Source organism: Dendrobium catenatum, unplaced genomic scaffold (genome assembly GCF_001605985.2).
Source record: "Dendrobium catenatum unplaced genomic scaffold, ASM160598v2 fragScaff_scaffold_1632, whole genome shotgun sequence".
NCBI classification, from domain to species: Eukaryota; Viridiplantae; Streptophyta; class Magnoliopsida; order Asparagales; family Orchidaceae; genus Dendrobium; species Dendrobium catenatum.
The window spans coordinates 1090546-1096610 of record NW_021320094.1 but is presented as its reverse complement, the minus strand read 5'-3'; positions in this window follow the sequence as shown (position 1 = coordinate 1096610).

Below are 6065 nucleotides of genomic sequence, written 5' to 3'. Positions count from 1 at the left end.
AGCTTTTCCTCTTTTCCCTTTCTCTTTCTCTCTCCTCAAATCAGATATTTTGTTTTTAAAATGATTTTCTCTCTCCTCAAAACGAGCTGATTTTCTTATATCATTAGGCTGATCGGCCCGGCCGATCGCCAGATCGTCCTGGGACGATCGGACCAAAATCAATCGGCCTGGACGATTCCCAGAACTATTTTCAGGACGGTATTTTGAACAGTACAGATCGGCCTGGACGATCTCACTATCGTCCCGGACGATCTTGGGAGGAAAATTCAATCTAGAGAGGAACAATAAGGGAATGAGGTCTCACAATAATAGCTAAGTTGACAAGAAGAAATAGTTTACGTGACCCAACTTGAAGGTTTTGAAGTTAAGTTTCCATCTAATTAAGCGTGCTTGTTGAAGTTACAAAGGTTTTGTTTGATTATACTTTTTTTTTTTTTTTTCATAAAAATGAAGTTCACACGACAGTCATTGGTCTTGTTGATGAAGGTAGGCGTCAAGATTATTGATAAATGTTGATATAGTTTTTTATTGGAGACAACATGCGTGAATATTATTATTGATGTTGCGCATCAAAATTATTAGTGTTGATATCGATTACAGGTGACAACAATATTGGTGATGCCTAATGGCGAACATGAGCATTGTCATTGACAATTAATGAATGGGCCTTGTTGATAGGGGTGCAACTGAGTTAAGCCGGCTTGTAAGCTAATTCGGGCTCAACTCATTAACAGGCTCAATGAGTTGAGCTTATCGAGCTCGTGAGTTGAGCTCAAACACGATTTCGAGCTCGATGGCTAAACGAGCTTGAGTTCGAACACCCCACTACTCGACTCGCGAGCTTGTCGAGCAGCTTGCGTAACTGCGGCGAGAAAATTGAAACTGCGGGTTTTCTGTCGGTGGGAAAATGAAAACATGCCGTCACATATGAACACGGACGACACAGCGGAGGGCGTTGACCCGCGGACGATGCAAGCAGACGCTGCCACTGGCGGACGACGAAGGTGGTGGTGGTCGACTACGAATGTGGACGACGCAGCCGCGGGGCTGACGCAGTCGGACAACGTAGATGCTAACCAGCTGACGAATGCGGATGACGACGCAAGCGTGGGGCTCGTTAACAGGCTCAAACTGTGGCTCGACGAGTTTATTTTCCCTTGTTGAGTCGAGAACGAGCTCGAGCTCGATTTTTGGCAATCAAGCTCGACTCAAACACTCCGTGGCTCAAGTTCGACTCGACTTATTTGCACTCCTGCTTATTGACAATGATGGATGTCTATGAATGACCACCGGCGTCTAATGCTAGTAGGCAGAGCCTTATGAAGATGTGGTTCGTCTAAATACTGATACTTGGATAGAACAAGCAACCTTCTTACAATCTTTGTAGTAGGAAATATCGCATTTTTTTTGCTTTTATTCCAGAATTAAATAAATTTAATATTTTATTCTCCCGTCTTTTCTTAGCAATGAAGTATGCAAACTAAAACAATACTACTGCAATAGAAATAATTGTCACATGCACAATTAGATTATTTATTTATTCATAAAGAAATATTTAGCCGTGGTCGATAATAGACCTCTTAGTTGATAAGAAATTATCTCATTTAAAAAAAAAATTACGATAAAGATCAGTTTCGTTTTTATTCAAATATGTGAAAGTTCTTCTTTATTTTAATCAATAGGCTGAATTTTTTTATTTTATTGTTTGTTGATAAGGTAGGTTGAGCCTTCTGAACTGAGTCAAAACCGATCCTGAGCATATGTATATATATATATATCCCATCCTAAGTTCCTAACCTTTATCATGATTTTATTTATTTATTTATTTTTTTGGACTTTTTGGCTAATTAATGCACATTCATATGCACATTATATACACAACTAAAACTCAAGACCTCTTAGTTGATAGCGAAAGCTCCCAACCAATAGATTTAGGGGTATAAAAGAGTTGAGCCGTGTTCGAGTCACCTTTGGCTTGAGCTTGAGCTTGAGCTTGAGTTCGAGTTTAATCTTGGGCTTTGTTCTGCGAGTTTATGCCGGCTCACGAGTAGCTCCGTTATTATGAAAGAGAAAAAAATTATTATGATTTAAGCAAATATTATAATAAAATGATAAATAAATGTGCAATTATAAGAAAATAATATAGAATTGCTTTATGAATTTGGAATAGAATTTTTAAATATTTTAATAACTTAATTTGTACTTAAAATCTTGAATCTTAATATTTTTTAAGTGTATTTTATATTAAAATATTTTAAACAAGTTGGCCTACGAGCTAATGAGTCGAGCTAGGGCTAGTTCAAACCTTTTCTCGTTCGGTCATCGAGCTCAGCTCACAAGTCGGCTTGACTCAGTTACACCCCTACAAATATTAATGTAAGCTGCATTGATTTGTGAATCTATCTATTTTATAAAAGAGTCAGTTACTCAAACAGTTGTACATTTCATCTTATACTAATTAATGCTATGTGGGAATTTTTTATAGAAAACTAAGGAGCTTTTAGCCATGAAATTATCGACCAATTATTAATGAATATTTTTATTAATATTGATGAATAATTCATTTATAATATTTCTGATGGATTATCTGTAACCTAACAAAAATTTTTGACTTTTTTCGCCCTAGCTGCTCTGCTAGGGTTCGTGGCTCCGGGCGCCTTCCTCCGGCCGGTGGGGGATTTCTCTCGGACGATCTCTCGTTTTCAGGGGAGTTTTCGTCTCTCTGTTTCTTCTTTCTAGTTTGGTTATTTTTTTTTTGCTGGTTTTTCTCATCTTCGCCGGCATACGCCGGCTATGCCGGCATGGGGGCTATTAAGTTAAGGGACCCCGGTTTTTTGTGTGTGTGTGTGTGTGTGTGTGGGGGGGGGGGGGGGGGGGAAACCCCCCGGGGGTTCGTGAAGCACTTGCTGGTTCAAAGTCCTCTTTTCCGGAGTTGATTGCTTCCACTTTCCGTGGCTTACCGTCGTTATGGGTTTATGATCAGGAAATTAATGAGCTTACTGCCCCCTTTCAGTTTTCTTTTGTGGGTTTCTTCCCTTCCAAAAGGCCACCTTTGGAATCGATTCGTAATTTTTTTTTTTCAATTTGAAGTTGAATAATGAGGTCTCTGTTATGATTTTAGATCCTTCTCATATTCTGATAAAGTTATATAATGATCTAGATTACTGTAGGGTGTTTTGTCACCGTTCTTACCTAGTTTTTAATTGCGTTATGAAATTGACGAAGTGGTCGCCGACGTTGGACATTGGTGTTGAGTCACCGGTGATACCTGTCTGGGTTTCGTTTCCTCGCCTTCGTCCCCATTTCTTTTCGCCTCGTATTCTTTTTGATCTTGGCGGATTGTTTGGAAGCCGCTGAAAATTGACGAAGCTACTGCTATCGGTTCCCGTCCTTCTATTGCCCGTGTGTTAGTTGAGCTAGATATAACGAAATCCTATCCTAAGCAAGTCTCGTTAGGCTCGGAATCTCTAGGTTACACTCAAGAAGTGGTTTTTGACGAGTTCCCTCAATTCTGTGCCGGCTGTAAGTGTATTGGTCACTCGCTAGGTAACTGCCGTCCTTCTGCTCCTGTCATTAAAAATTCTCCCCCTATCGCTAATTTAGAGGTTGGAAATGGCGATAATGTTGTTACTCATACTATTCTGGTGGGTGAAAATGTGAATTCTGATTTTTTTTTCGATAATTTACATGCTGCTGAGCCTCCGTCTATTACCCCTATTTTTGAGGGGATTTCTGATTCGTTGAAGGATGTGAATGGTGAGGTTGTGATTGGTGAGGGTGGTCCGGTTGTGGATGTTTGCCTTACTCTTAATAATGAGCTGGAACTTTCTGCTCTTCCGATAACTGTAGAAACTCCTACTACTATTGTGGATCCTGTGTCGGTTACTTTAGTTCAGGTTGATTTGAATGAAACTGTGTCTACTTTGGTGGCTAATGGAGTGCTGGGTGTTGGCGGAATTATATCTGATACTGCTACGGGTGCGTTATCCCCGAATGCTACTCCTTTTTTTCCTCCTTCTTTAGCGTCTGTTAGCAATGTGATTTTGCCGACTATGGCTACGGAAAATTTTAATAACTCCGAAGGTGGTGCTGCTGTTAATTCGTTTGTTGCTTTGGTTCCTGTTTTGCTTGAGGCTGAGCCTCCTTCGTCTGGTGCCAGTGATCCGTTTGTCAACAAGTTAATTAAGGTTCCAGTAAATTTGATCAATTCGCAATCTATGGCTAACTGTTTGGGTGAATCTTCTGGTTTGGAGATTAGGAACCATCTTAATTGTTTGGATGGTTCGTCAGATTGTCAGAATCTGAATTTTCTGAAGGTGGTTTGGATTCTCCGGATTGCAGTGATGGTTCTGACCCTGGTAATGATTTCACTCTGGTTGGTGCTAGACCTCTTTTCAATGTTGCTTCTCGGGGGAGATTTTGGGGGAGAGGCCCATGTAGACGATGATTTTTTCGTGTAGTTTTGATGTTGCGATGGGCTAAGGGCAATGATGTGATCGGGGCTCGCGTCCCTGTCGTTTTGCTGGTGGCAACCTTTGATTGGACGGTCCGTGCGTGGCTTCAGGGCATTGGTAGCCTCGGCCGTTTACTGAGTCCGTTTTTTGCTGTAATTTTCCTTTTTCTGCTTTAGCTCCCTCTCTTTCATTGTTGTAACCGTTTTGAGTTGATTAATATGTCTCTGTTTAAAAAAAAAAAAAATCTGTAACCTAACTTTATAAAAGTCATTAAAATTTGAAACTTAACCATTAATCTATAACTAATTTGCTTAACCTAACAGATTTGAAAATTCATCACATGGTTAATGAGACAATGTCAACTTAAGCAGCATATAGTTATTGTTTTCCTTCATCAGCTTAGATAATAATGCTTTATTTATTTTTATTGGTTGTTGGGCACAAAATTAAGCAATTTGAACATATTTGCGTTTGGTTGGAATAGCTTTATCGTTGTTTTGATTTTCAGACGGACTATAATTTTGTTTGACAACAACTTTTTTTGGTTACTTTTCAAAAATATTGTGATAAAACACTGTTTTTTATAACTAAAATAATTAATTTTTTTTCCCTCATATCAACTTTACAAACAGATTTATATAACTTGCTCTAAATCCTTTGAAGTGAATTAAAATTAGATTATTAAATTATAATGGAAATGGATCTCAAAATTATTAAAGTTTGATGTATCATAAAAAAATTACCTTGATCGGACACGAATATTGAGGCAATATTAAGTTGGAAACTTCATAAATTAAAATTGGGACCATATGAACTCCAATTTCAACAAACTTACAACATAACTGAATGTCTCAAAAATACGAACCCAACGATACCAAATTCAACTCAATCCGAGCCCAAATGAGTCCAAATCAGGGACCCAAAGCGTTGTTGGAAAGTTCAAACCACAATTTGTATTATTAAATGGTTTCCAAATGTGACATGCTTATAATCGAATCGAGCGGCTTGACGAGACAAATCCAACGAGTCCAAGATCACGGAATGCTGAAATCTCTAAGACGCTCAAATGTTAAATGAACAATCCACGATCTAAGTAATCAACATCGGGCGTCCATGCAAGTCACTCCCAACTTACCATAGATCTTCCTTCTATTTACTATCGATGTCACTCTAGAAAATCTATGAATAGACCCCTCATTTGTCATAAAAGGAGACCCCTAGCAAGGAAGCAAGAAGAGAGATCGGAGATTGCTCTTGCCACCAAGCTCCTCCTCGACCATTGCCCAGACTTCAGCCGGACCGCCGCTCGACGCCAGACTTCTACCGTACCACCGTCCGACATCAGACTTTTACTGGACTTCTGCCGGACCATAAACTGACGCCCAGACTTCCGTCGGATCACCAACTGGCACCCGGACTTCCACAGGACCACCGTCTGACGCCTGGACTTCCTCCGAACCACCAATTGACGTCTGGACTTCTGCTGGACCGCCATATAAAGTCGGACTTTCACCGGACCACCAAATGACGCCAAACTTCCGCCCAAATAAATGTTGTCGGACCTGCGCATGACTTCCGTTTGTCAGTAGATTTCAACTAGACGTTTGATTG